General features: G+C 34.7%; 1 protein-coding gene and 1 pseudogene across 1 annotated transcript in view; one reads left to right on the plus strand and one right to left on the minus strand.

Annotated features, from left to right (window-relative positions):
• LOC144256094 (tRNA (32-2'-O)-methyltransferase regulator THADA-like) overlaps window positions 1-14,654 on the plus strand; it is a 105,445-nt gene that overhangs the window by 43,795 nt on the left and 46,996 nt on the right. The gene's annotated exons all lie outside the window — the stretch shown is intronic.
• Window positions 9,452-14,535, minus strand: LOC144255726 (BOS complex subunit TMEM147 pseudogene; annotated as a pseudogene).

Raw genomic sequence — 14,654 nt, forward strand, 5'->3', positions numbered from 1 at the left:
ACCAAGATCAATTTTAGAATATTTTCTTTATTCCAAAATAAAACTTCACCTTCCTTAGCTGTTATCCCTCAATTCCCATGTCCACACTCATTCCTAGGCAACCACTGATAGATATTTTGTGTCTATAGATTTGCCTATTCGGAACATTAATAGAAATGGAATTATGTAATAAACATGAGGCCCTTACCACTGACTTCTTCCTCTAGATGCAATGTTTTCAAGGCTCATCCAGGTGGAAGCATGGATAGGTGTGATTACTTTCTTTCTGTTTCAAATGATATTCATTTGTATGGATATAGTACATTTTTTTTTATCTTTTTGTCTATTGATGGGCATTGCTTTGTTTTAACTTTTTGGCTATTATGAATAATGCAAAGATGTACATTTCTGTACATGTTTTTGTCTGTGTATGTATTAATTTCTCTTGGGTTAATAGTTAAAACTGGAATTGCCAGATCATATGGTAATATTATGTTTAAGCAACTGTTTCCCTCCAAAAATGGATTATTTTATATTTCTATCAGCAATGTATAAGGTTTCAAGTTTTTTCAGTGCCTTGTCAAAACTCGTTGTTTTTTGTCTTTTTGAATCTAGCCATTCTAGTGGGTATGAAGTACTATCATTGTGGTTTGAATATGCATTTCTCAGTGAATAATGATATTGATCATTTTTATATGCTTATTGGATTTTTATATACCATTTTTAGAGAAATCTTGGTTAAGTATTATTATTCATTTTGAATTTGGTTTTCTTTTTATTAGTGAATTAAAGCTTTTAATTTATATTCTCTATATTAGTCTTCTCAGATATACAATTTACAAAATTTTCTCCCTTTGTAGTTTTTTTATAGTGCCTTTTGATGCACAGATTTTATTATTTGTTGATGTTCAATTACCTGTTTTCTTTTGTTGCTTATGATTTTGCTGTCATTTTTTAAAAAATCTGTTAACAAATCCAAAATCATGAAAATGTATACCCATGTTTTCTTGTTTTGTCTTATATTTATTTTTTTTAATTTGCTTTGAATTAATTGTTGTACAGCATAGTAGGTAAGGGTCCAAATTCATCCTTTCCCATGTGGATATATAGTTTTCCCAGCACCACATGTTGAAATGACTGTCCTTTCTCGTCGAATGGTCCTGGCATTTGTCTAAAAGCACTGGACCACAGACATGAGGGTTTATTTCCAGGCAATTTGCTTTATTCCATCGGTTTATGTGTCTGTCTTTATGCCAGGCCCATAGTATTTTGTTTACTGTAGATTTGTAGTAAGTTCTGACATTAGGTAGTGTTCAAATTTGTTTATTTTAAAGATTGTTTTACCTCTTCTAGGTCCCTTGATTTTCTTTGTGAATCTTAGAATTTGTTAATTTCTGCAAAGAATCAAGCAAAGATTTTGACAAGGATTGCATTAAATTTATTGATTACTTTAGGAGGTATTGCTATTTTAACAAAAAATGTCTTTCAATTCACACAAAGTTTTTCTTTTCATTTATTTAATTCTTCCTTTACCTCTTTCAACAATATTTTTTGGTCTTCGGATTATAAATTTTGCATTTAATTTGTTAAATTATTCATAGTATTAACTCTTGATGTAAGAACAATTGTTTTTTTTTAACTTCACTTTTGGTTGATAAGTAAATTTCTGGACATATGATTACTTGTGCTTTGCCAAATATTTTTGCTATTGACTTCTACTATAATTCCATTTTTGCTTTATTGTGGTTTTATTTTTTTCTGTGTGTGTGTGTGTGTGTGTGTGTGTGTGTGTGTGTGTGTTGGTGGTGGTGGTGGTGATCAAGCCTAGGGCCTTGTATGTGTTAGGCAAGTGCTGTACCACTCAGTCATACCTTTAGCCCCTTTTTAAAAAAAGGTTTTCAGTATTGTGGTTTGATCCCAGGGTGCTCTAGCATTAACCTCCATGTCCAAATTTTTTTTTTAAGATTGCTAAGGCTATCCTTGAATTTATAATCCTGCTGCTTCAGCCTCCCAAGTAGCTACAATTACATGCATCTTTGTCTATATCTTTTATTCACTAAAAAGATACTAAAATCCCTATTAATAAGTTTAAATTTACTTATTTCTAATTTTATTTTTGTATTTTATTTGCTTCATGTATTTTGAAGCTCTGTTATCGATGTAAATATAATTAGGATCAAGTCTTTGTTATTAATTGGGATGTTTATCAATAGGCAATACAATATTCCTCTTTGTCTATAACATTCCTTTTTGAAGATTACTTTGTATGATATTAACAAGGTAACTCATAACTTCTCTCTCTTACTGTTTGCAGGTAACTATTTTGTATCATTTACTTTTGACTTATCTGTGTATTTTGAAAATACAAATTTTTAGAAAGCATTATTTTTTCTTCAATCCAGAAAAAAAACACTGCTTTCTTATTAAATTTTTTGCCCATATTTAAAGATATTCTGAATGGTTTAAGTTTAAATCTATCATCTTGATATTTTAAAAACATTTTTTACATCCATGTTCAATTTTCTTCTTTTTCTGGATTTACTGAGTATTTATAGTATTTAATTTTATTTATATCATTTGTTTAATAACAATATCCTTTTACGACTAATATTTATGAGACTAACATCTTTAATTATAGCATAGCTTCAAATATCATGCACGGTATAAGAACCTCATAAGTCTCTTCTTCCTTTTCCTTCTCCTATTTTTGTGCTCTTTTTAGATACATCTATTATACATTTTGTACATATATTATAAATCCATGGAACATTGTTTTTGTTTAAATAGTTATCTTTTCTAAAACATAAATAAGTATACTGTATTTATCTATGTTTACCCATTCTTGTGCTCTTTATTCCTTTACATAGATTGCATATATTCTCTCGTAGATTGTATTATTCCAAAACTATCAAATAGGCCAATGTGAATAATCAGAGATGGTTGTTAAAATATCCAATACTGATGGTGAATTGTGATATTCTTTATTATACTTTTATCAGTTCTTTTTAAAATAAATGTTAAAGCTCTATCATTAGGAACATACGTATTTTGAACTGTGATATCATTTTCCTGAATAGATTCTTTTATTGTTACAAATTGATTCTCTGTATTTCTGGTTATATTTCTTTGCACAAGTCTCCCTTGTCTGATATTAGCATAAATATGCTAGTGTAATGGTTAAATTTATGTGTAAAATTGGCTGGGACATGGAGTGTCCCTCTGTTATGTGAGATGGCCCCCCAAAGCTCATGTGTGAGATAATGCAAGAGGGTTTTAGAGAAGAAATTATTGGGTTACAAAAGCCTTAACCCAATCAGTGAATTAATTGCCTGATGGGATTAATTGAGTGGTAACTGTCAGCAGGTGGGGTATGGCTGGTGGAAGTGATTCATTAGTTGGAGTGACTATGGGGTGTATATTGTATCTGAAGAGTGGAGTCAGTCTCTCTCTCTCTCTCTCTCTCCCTCCCTCCCTCTCCCTCTCCCTCTCCCTCTCTCTCTCCCTTTCTCTATCCCTCTCCCTATCCCTCTCTCCCCACTGCTTCTGATCATCTAGGATCTGCCTCCCTCTGCCACACTCTTCTGCCATGATGTTCAGTCTCACTTTAAGCCCCAAGGAATGGATCTGGCCTTCTGTGGACTAAAACTGTGAGCCCTCAAATAAACCTTTCCTCCTTTCAAATTGTCTGATTTGGTCTTTTAGTCACAGCAACAGAAAAGCTGAGTAAACACCATCTATTTGGTCAAATCATTCTGGGTGTTTCTGTGAGGGTGTTTTGGATGACACTGACATTTTAATTGCTGGAATTTGAGTAAAAACAGGAGATAGTTCCCCAGTATTTTTTGTGTTCTGAAACTTTGCACCCAAACTGGGACCTTGTCTCTCCCTTCTCCAGTTTGATTGCTCACTCTATAGAGTTTGGACTTGCTGATTTCCATAACCATGTAAGCCAATTCCTTAAAATAAATCTCTCTTCCCTTTCCCACAGTCTGTTTCTACACACACACACACACACACACACACACACACACACAGACACACACACACAGCTTTCTAAGGCTTTTCTAATGCAGGTTTAAAATTTTTTCCACATATTAATTCCATATACAATCACCCATGACTGCAGAATTTTTTTCAGCAATTTGGGCTTCATCTCTTTTCATCATTCTCTTTTTTACACCCTGGCCCAGAAAATTTCAGAGACTTCAGCAGTCCTGATCACTAATCTCTTCATCATCCTTAATAAGACCACCACACAAAAGTACATTTAAAATAGCATGTTGTTAATAAACCCTTACTAATTTGCACCACACATGTAGAAACAGAAACATGGATACACAACTAAGATGAGAATAAATTCTTGATCCCCCCCCAAAAATAAACTATTTCTAAGAACTTGTTTTTTTTCATTCATATAATATATATTAAAATGTGTCCTCCTATAAGCTGATATATGAGTATGAATAAAACTCAGAATCTAGAAGTAAGAATATGTACAAACATCAGAAGGATCTTTTTCAATAATAAAGTACTAAATTTTATGAAAGAGCAAGACTCTGACTCAGAAAAAGTTTGAGAACTTGACATTTAGAATACAGGAAGAAGTAACAAAGTTTAAAACAGAGAGTAGATGCTATATAAGAATTACCTAAGCCAGGTGCACTGGCACATATATATTAAAAGGTCGGGGGCGGGGCACTGGGATGTGGCCATAGAGATAGGAGAACATGTAGTATTTAGAACATCAATTTTTAGATAATTTTTAAAGGTCCTGAGAATAACTAATTTAAATGTTGTTGGTCATATGGTGTCTGTTGTAATTACTCAACTCTGTTGCTATAGGATGAAAGTGGCTGTAGACAATTCAAAAATGACAGAGATTAGTTTTTTTGCAACAAAATTTTATTTATTGGTGTGGCTGGATTTGTCCTGTGGACCATTTGTTGATGTCCTCTGATTTAGGTTACATCAAGTAATCCATTTGACAGCATTCTGGAATATATGCTAGGTAATACCTGGAGAAGATATAGGAATAGAATGAGCCTCAACAGATAACATTCAGCAGATGAACCACAAAGTCCTAAAGATAAAGTTATTTAGAGAGAACAGAGATTTGAAGTGGAACAAAAACACATCAACAGTTTAATATGCAAGAAAAAGCTATATGAATAGATTAACAAAATCAATGGTGTCTAAGAAAAATGGACATTCAAATGAACTATTTCTCTTTTTCTATTTAGATTTTCAAGAAGTATAAAGTAATTACTAGTAAAGTTTGTCATACAGGAAACCAGGTTCCTTGGGGTACTGATAGTCAATTATGGGTTTTTATAATCATTTGGTGGAGCATCTCACAATTTTTACTCAGTTCTACTATGTGTCTACCCTATAACTCAGTACTTCCACTCTGATTTTACTCAAAAGGAATCCTTAAATAATAGTTATGGGACAAGTAGGGGAGATTGATCAAACTGTCACTTATCAAAGTGGGGAGCTAGAGACAAACTAAACACTCACGAACAAGGAAATGTAGAGCATGGTAAGTATATAGCATATGTGATAGATGTGTTATTGTCAAAATAGTCACTGTGGCCAGGCATGGTGGTGCTTGCCTGTAATTCCAGCTATTCAGGAGGATGAGGCAATTTTGTAGGTTCAAAGCCAACCTTGGCTATTCAGTGAAACTTTGTTTGAAAATTGAAAGAAATAAAAAGGGCTGGGGATGTAGCACAGTGGTAAAACATCCCTGAGTTCAATCCCCAGTACAGAAAAAGAAAAATCCATTGTATTTCTTATAAAATATTCTTCACTGGGTCCATTCTTTGAAAGCATTGTAATTGCCACACAATTCACGTTACACTTGGAAATGGAACCTAACTTGACTATTGACATATGAGTGAAAATGACATGTACCCTTTCAAAAAAGGAGCAGATTTAAGCATAGCAAAGTTCCTGTGCTTCTATTTCTTTCATCACAAGAATGGTTTTATTGTATGTTGACAAGAGGTTCTTCCTTAAACTTAGATCCCAGTGTGAATTGGTGATAGAATAGAGACACAGTGTATAATTCAAATAACACATTTGCGTTTTTAAGTCACTGTAATTCAGATGATGTTATTATTTATTTCAGAATGTCACAAAAATGGGTAGATTCTCTGTGGAATAACATATAGTAGTTAGAAGAAACTAAGTGTATTCAAAGCAATGTGTTTGGATCTTTAATACCTAGTAAAGAGTGAAAACAGGAAATAAAACACAAACTCTCTAATGCAGTATAGTTAAGTAAATGAAAAGCAAAATTGAGAATAGCTACATATATTACACCAATTCAAAGAAACATGAAATACATTAGAACATTTGCCTATAGAAGTGGCCAGAATGAGAATAGGAATAAAGGATAAAAATAAACAAAACAATACAAATTAATAAATGAGTTAACCTCCATGTGAGGATGTGCATGTGATATAATAGGCATAATATTAAAAGAAAAAAGTATTAAGCATGTGGAACATAATTGGGAGTATATTTTTGGTCTTCTTCATCTGATGATCAAAAAGAAAAAAAAAAGAAAAATACAAGAGAGAGAAAGAATGAGAGGAAAGAAAGAAATTTTTATGGACAGTTATAGAGGAGGATGTTTCACTGGGTAGGCAGAAATTTAGCAGAATCAAAATGCCATGAAAGGGCAAAGAAGATAAGAATTGACAAGTGATTATTTGTTTTGCCATTACAAAGTCCCTCATGCAATCCTGAGTTTCTCTAATTGTAGGTATTATGAAGGTATGGGGCTGATTTAGAAGGGAGATTTGGAAGCAGTTGGTCAGGGAACTGTGTAATTGCATCTATCCCTCCCTCCTAACCTTTTGCAGGAGAGAAGAGTATTTGACAGCATTGCTTATGTGTCTTAGCTGAAAAAAAAAAAAAACACTCTTCACTGCTTTTGCGGTGACTGCACCTTTAGACATGTTGGCCAATGCATATGGTGTTGTGGAGAGTCCCTGTGGCATTCAACAGAAATTGTCAGATCACTTTCAGTCTAGTCTTTGAGAGATTATGGTTGTCTCATTTCAGAACACACATAATAGTTACCTTTAGATAAGCTTTTATTTCCTTGCTGTGTGATTTCTCTTTTCTAAGCCTATAGGAATTGTCTTTGTTAGCTCAATACAGGAGTGGGTGGCTCACAGGTATGGGCTGGCTTCAGTTCCAGTGCATTCTCCAGGTACACTCTGTGTCCTTGGCAGAATCCTGGAGGACAGAAGCCTTTGTACAGCAGTACATGTCGTTTTTCTCTCCTCCTGCTTTCATGTTTGCCTAAAAGAATTAAATTCATGGCAAAATAAAGTACCGTTATGTGGTTATGTGGTTAATCTTTAGTTCACTGTGATTCAAATTTTTATTGGCTAGGTTATTCCACAATTTTTATGACCTGAGAGCTTCCTGATATGAATACATAATCCCTCCCCTCTCTCTTTCTCATGCTTATTTTATGGAAAAGAAGTTGAAGAGTTTGTGATAAGAAAGAATGTTAATTTCTCAAAGCACTTTTAGTTCTATATTCCTTATAGGAGAAAAAATGAATGAGAGAAAGGAAAGGTAAGAAAATCATACAGGAATTATAGAAGATCATTATTTTTTAAGCCAGAATTAAAACTAGAAAAAAGTATAAAATTCTCAACAATGAAAGTAGATTATTGAATGTGAGTCAGTGGAGAGCTTATGGGTTTATAATTCTTACCCCCATTCACTTCCATTTCTTAGAAGATTCTCCTGAGGTAGATTATGTTTTATTAGAATTAGTTTGGGTTAGGGATAAAGCAAAATTTTCCTAAAGTTGATCCAAAGAACAATAATACTAAGAGATATTCTTGAAATACAAAGGGAAGATTCTGCTTACTATATTATCTTGGAGATTCTCAATGCACATTAATATATTAATGAAGCTCTGAGAAGTAACTTAAAGGAACTTGTTTAACTCGATTTAATACAATTTCTCCAAAATTATTTAGGCAGAGAAAGTATTCTTCTTTCTTTAATAGTTGTCAATAAACCTTGGAGTTAAAACATTTGGGAGCATGCTGTGGTAAATATACCAAAGGTATTTGCATGTTAAAAATATAAAACTTGATGAATAGAGCATTTGTCAGATAATAGTCACTTGATAATGTTTTTATAATTTCAAGCCACTAGATGTTATTTTTTTTCATTTGATTATCTAAACAGTACTTTGGGATAATCAAGATAGGTGCTATAACCTCTGAACAGAAGAAATAAAACAGTAGGATAAGCAAATTCTCAAGATCACACATCTAGTTAGTTGAGGGTGTTGGGTATTAGTTAAGAAATATTTTTTTTTCAATTAGTATTTTTCCCCTACTGGTCTCACTTTACTGGATAAATGCCTAATTTATTTGGTGATATGGATGAGGACACTGTATATTCCAAACCCCCAAAGAATTACTAAAACTAAATGTGATGCTATCACAGTGTATCAGTAATCAAACCAACAGGCTAATAATGAAAATTTTGGTCAAGTTTCTAGTATTAGAAAGACCTTGAGAAACAAGATAAAGATGACATTTTAAGGAAGAGGCAAAATAAATTTTGACCAATGTGGCCTTTTTAACTTAGACTTTTAACAGAAGCCAAACGCTGGGATCATGGCATTCAAATTTTGGTATGAGACATAATGAGGCCAGAAGATAATATTTTGCATGGAGCCGTGAAAATGGCACTTTGAATTGTTCTTTCAAATATGAATACATATCATAATATATTCTAAAATTCCCACTAGCATAAAATGACCTATAAATTGACATAAATTCTATAACATTCCACAGTCTTTCAGGGCGCTACATCCTGCAGCGACCGCACTCATGAAAATGAGAACTAACCCATAAGATTAGCAAATAGGTAGTGAAAAGCAGCAGGAACCATCTGCTCAGACATGCATGCGTACAGTGACAGTGCTTCAGGAGCAAGTGCCTTGGAAAGGAGGCACAGCCCACCCCTTGCTGAAAGGCACATACTTGTACATTGTTTTAGGAATATTCCATCAGTGTAGACCTCTTACATACATTATATATCTATCTGTATCTGCATTCTGTATCTGCATTCATCCATCCCAGAAGACTTCAATATTCCAATAAGCTTTCACCACCCTTTAGGATCTTCAGTTCATTGGGCAGAAGAATCAACATTAGTTTAATATTATTCATAGGATATGTCTGAGTTTTTCACTTCATGACTTTTTAATATTAGATTAAAATGGGGGTAAAACATAGCATTGATTTGTTAATATTAAAACTGGAATTCTTGTCAAACAGAACAGGGTCTATAACCCTTTATTACTTTAACATTTTATGTACTTGGAAGAATACAATATCATGCACACATCTGATAGGCATTTAATAACTACATTTCCATTGATTCATGAATGTGGCAGGAAGCTAGATGCTGTCTGCCATACTTGTTCCTTTTTTTAATCATAAGGGCTACATTCACATTGGCAAGTGCCATCCCCAAGTCTGAATTACCTCCTTCCTGTAGTAGGTGTGTGCTCAAGGACAGAAAACTCTGCCTAGGATGGAGAAGAAAGGTAATCCTGTCTTTCCCATCCCCAGATTAGGAAGGAGGAAGGAGGAGAGAGGAAGACAAAGAAACACATCCATTTTAAAGATAAGTTGCAATGGCAGAGTGGCAAGGGCTTTATTCAAAGTATAAAGTGGATCACTGTTAAATTTCCTCACTGTCAATTTCTATTTTCCATTTTGATGACATCTCTAAGGAACTTCCTGCTGAGAGAGGGCGAAGTTGAGGGAAATGACCCTCAAGTCCTTGTTCTCCATTAGTATCCTGTGGACATTTTATAATCCTTTGAAAATGAACTTGTTACTTAACAGTATGAAGCTGGTATTACTCTCTCAGAGGCAAATAGTCTGGATTATCAACAGGTAAATAAATAGGATGAACAAATGAGATAATTTAGCTTGATCTTTAATAGATTTTGTTTTATTTTCATTTTGTTATTTGGTCTTGATTTGTGGATAAGTCACTCACTGACTTTAAGATTTTTTAAGTAAATATTCTCTCTGGCATATGGAGTTCAGTTTTAAGCTATGGGCAGAGGATAAAAAGATTGCTGTTGTAAAATTTATTGTGATTATATTGAATTTTAATAGTTCACTTAACTCCACATAATTTGTTTCTTAGATTACTAGATAATGGTTTTGAGGATGAGGCAATATTTTATTCTCATTTGTATCCCATCATTTGCATATTGCCTGGTAAGTGAAAGACTGAAAAAGCAAATGAATAGATTGAAACACAATATGTCATTAAAATACTCTTGCCTGTTATTATGTGCTGTTTTGAAATATGAATGTGGGGGCTGGGGTAGCTCAGTGGTAGAGTGCTTGCCTTGCATGGGTGAGGCCCTGGGCTCGTTCCTCAGCACCACATAAAAATAAATAAATAAAAATAAAGATATTTTGTGTCCATCTACAACTACAAAAAATATTTAAAAAATTAAATAAAATCTGAATGTGTACTAGAGCCTACTCTTCCTTACCCTATACTTTTCTGGGAATTTTTGAGATGGAGAGCCTATTTTGCTACTTATGAAACAGTCTGAGATCTTCTGTAACCTTGTAATAGTTCAGAGTTAGAGACCTCTCTCTGGATTATGTCATAAAATCTCCTTTGTGTATGGATGTATATATTGCGTACCCTTTGCAATAATAATTGCATATTGGGGCTGGTGTTGTGGCTCAGTGGTAGAGCACTCACCTAGCATGTGCGGGTCACTGGATTCAATCCTCCACACCACATAAAAATAAAATAAAGGTATTGTGTCCAACTACAACTAAAACAAAATATTTAAAAATTTGTACATTAACATGGACTTTGAGATGGAGAATTGTTTATAGAGTCTAATTGTACAAGGGACAGGATATCTCAAAATCTTGCTTTACTTCTATTATTTACAAAGAAAGGTCAAAGAAAAACTAATAAAACCACTTTCTAAAAAATAAGACAATTCAAAATAACTTCAAGAATATTTAAATGCTTTTATAAACTACTGTTTTAACTTCAGTTGGCAATCTGAGATATACCAGAATTTCTATTTTTCCTAACATTTTCTAAAGTTGACTTTATTTAAATATATTTTAGTTAAAAGGTAGAAAAGGAAGGCTGTTTTGAAATCTCTGAAAGCCAAATAAGTTATTTCAAGATTATTTCTGAAAATAATTAAAATATAAATGTGTTTTAGCCAGATAGTATACAAGTGTAATCCCAGCAGCTAGGGAGGCTGAGGCAGGAGGATTGCAAAATCAAAGCCAGCCACAGCAATTTAGAGAGGACCTACGCAACTTTGCGTGACCCAGTTTAAAAATAAAAAAAAAAAATAAAAACAGGCTGTGGATGTGGCTCAATCTCAGCTGCCAACCAACCAACCAACCAACCAACCAACCAATCAAAAATACATTTTTCCCAACTGGTTGGATACAAGAAACAATGAGGAGTGTGAGTGTATTCAGAAGCTGTCTCATCCTGTCCTGTAAATAAGGTAAAATCATATGGAGTAAACAACCTTAAGTGATTTCTCCTGGTCTGAAGGATATATCAGATAAGCAAAGGAGAGCACTAAACAGTACCATATTTTAGAAGAAATATCAGTAATATGGCAAGACTAGAATATGTTTCCTGAGTTTAGAGACCCTTTGAAGTTTCAACTTAAGGACTATGTTTCAAAAGATATTTTAAATCACCTAACTGCCCAAGTTTACCTGAAAGTTTGTGTTCTTTGCTAAATTTAAAGAATTTTCTACTTCGAACCTAAAAAGTGTAATGATTAGAAAAACCTTTACAACTTATTGGAATGACCTCAGCATCAATTTTTTTTCTTTCTTTTTTTTTTTTTTTTTAACTTTCCAAATACTGTTTACTTCACTAAAACAACCTGGAGAGAGGCAGGGAAAAGGTCACCAGTCCTAGGAGTGCACATTGACAACGGCGACATACAGGGCCAAAGTGCTGAGGGCCAGCAGCCCTGTTACCACTGCTCGGGCCAGCAGTGCTGTCCAGCTGCCCAGGGAGCAGAGGTGGACGAAGGTCTCACTCCATGACAAAGGCCTTGTAGACACTAAGGAACATCAGCAGGAGGACAGCTGGCCGGAAGGTATGGTACAGGTCATAACGTGTTATCATCCAGACTTGGGCAGAGGCAACGATGTAATGGACCAGACTGATGTTGGAGTCAATGCTCATCTGGATGTATTTCCAGTGAAACTCAATACCCCGGGCTCCAACCCAGAGGGGGATGCAGCGGGACATAATGAGCTCGGCGGTGGCCCAGCCCAGGGCAGCAACCATGATCTTGTACTCCCCCTTGCCCGCATTCCGGGACATGACAAGGTTTAGGCCTATTAGGTCTGCCACATCCACGCTGGCCTTCATGAACTCCCCAATGAAGTCATAGATGCCACCTTCCCAGGTGGGGAAGAAAGTGGCCAAGAACAGCATAGGCCGCTGCACTTGTACGTGATGAAGTAGGGGAAATAGGCGAGGGCGAAGCAATTCCCGAAGTGGAACAAGGTCATGTCGCCGGCCGCCCGGTCCTGCCCGCGCGGGAGTCGCCAGGCGACCTCTTCCAACGTGGGTCTCTCGCCTCCACCGGCGCTCTCGCCCCAATTTTTTTTCTTAAGTGTCCACTTTTGAAAAATCTTTCTCCCCTGATAAAGGTTCATGAATCCATTCAACTATGGTCTTGATCAATGCTTATTTGAAAGTAAAACGCTTTGTTTAGATAATACAATTATAATGACCGGAGAGCATTTGTGGATGAATCTTGATATTTAAAATTACATTCTGCTTAGGGTAAATGCATTCTTGCCATGTCAGTGTGATTAATATTATTTCTCTCTTTTAATTATCTCACTTGAAGGAAATCCAGCAGGATGATCCAGGCTGACAAAATCAGGTCTCCCTCTTGCTTTCTAGTGACAATATGCACATTACATTCACTCTTCCCAGGAGGAATTAGGAAGTTTCCCATGGAGGGCTGACCTTGTAAATTCAAGGATGAAATAGTAAGCAAATGTCACAAAGTATTAAACAAAAACATACCCCGAATATCTAAATTCCCCCCTTGTATTGTCATTCAAAATATGTCAACCATTATTACTATTAAAGAATGTGATAATGATTCTTAATAGCAGTACAAATGTTTATAAGAACTTGATAAGAATATTATCAGCGTGGTCTTCCATTACATAAATGACCCAGTGTCATTGAGCTCTGGGGTATGTCTGCTAAGCTGTGTGTGTAAAAAAGTTTTGGGAGTTATATAGTGATAAGATCTTCTATTTTCTCCATCATTTTTGATTCTGTGTTTATATTCCATATCCTGTGTTTGGTATATATATGAGAGAAGGAACTCCCAGATACATTTTTGTGTTTTTCCAGATAAATTGTTCTGATGGACTCTATTTTATCAGCTTGCTCTGGTCTTAGTTACTATTTACATTTTACAGATTATCTAGTCATGTAGCCAGACTAATATGGCTACATCCAGTCAATCGATTTAGTTTCCACAGAAAGTTTTTACCAGATAGGAGGACATTTCATATGCTTCCACAACTGTTACAAAAAAATGCTTGCCATCTAAGTAAAAGACCTCTCATTTAGGAAAAAGTAAACCTCAACTCTCTCTTATCAACCACCGACCATGCACTATAATTTTTAAATGATGTTTTAGCAGAACGTTTCCTTTGTGCTCAATGACTTGTTTAAAATGCCACTCATCCTGTGGACCAAAGACTCCTGATTAGCTGTGTTAGATGACTTCTCTTAGAAACACTGCACAGTTGCACTTCAATGCTTCCATTTTGACACATCCTGCTAAGGGTTACACAAAGTCATCTGAAGAGGTTAGTAATGAAGAAGGATAAAGGAAAGGAGAGGAAAAGGTTTTGCAAGAAGCTGGAGATTATAAGAAAGAAATGGGAGTTTAATCAGGCTGATTTGATCTTTCTGAATAGGGCAAGGATCATGAAATGAGACAGCGTTTTCATCAGTTTGGTTATTTCTTTTAATGTACTAAGATATCGATTTGGGCTATTTGAATGGCAGAGTGGTAGATGTTGCTTATGTGTGTCCATTAGAAGGTGGGAAATACAAGTCAAATTCACATAGTATTCTTGTATTATATTTGTAGGCCAAGAGGTTTTTCTTTGAAGATAAAATGAAATTAGAGGATTAATTGTACGGGAGAATCACAGGTTTGAAATCATCCTTCGGTATCCTGATCATTACATGGAAAGTCTGCACTGTAATAATATTATAAGGAAATCTTCATTTTTTTTTCTGGCTATTCTCAAGAAGATCTCATTCCATAAGTTCTGTTTCCCTTTTCAGTTGAATTGTATTAGCTTTGTAAACCTATATTGATTTTCTTTCTTTGTTTTGCTTCTTATCCCCTCTCCCTGTATCTCTTTCCCTTCCTCCCACTCTCTTATCTTTACTTCTTATGCCCTTTTTTGTCCCTTGTCTTTCTTCCTGTTTATAAAATTAAAATAAAAGGATGACAGGGATTCTTTTTTGATACTTTATTAGTCTGGTTTCTGTGACTATAGAACTGAAATAATTTGGTTATTTGAATAATTCTTTTTAGG

The sequence above is a fragment of the Urocitellus parryii genome, chromosome 7 (genome assembly GCF_045843805.1).
Source record: "Urocitellus parryii isolate mUroPar1 chromosome 7, mUroPar1.hap1, whole genome shotgun sequence".
NCBI classification, from domain to species: domain Eukaryota; kingdom Metazoa; phylum Chordata; class Mammalia; order Rodentia; family Sciuridae; genus Urocitellus; species Urocitellus parryii.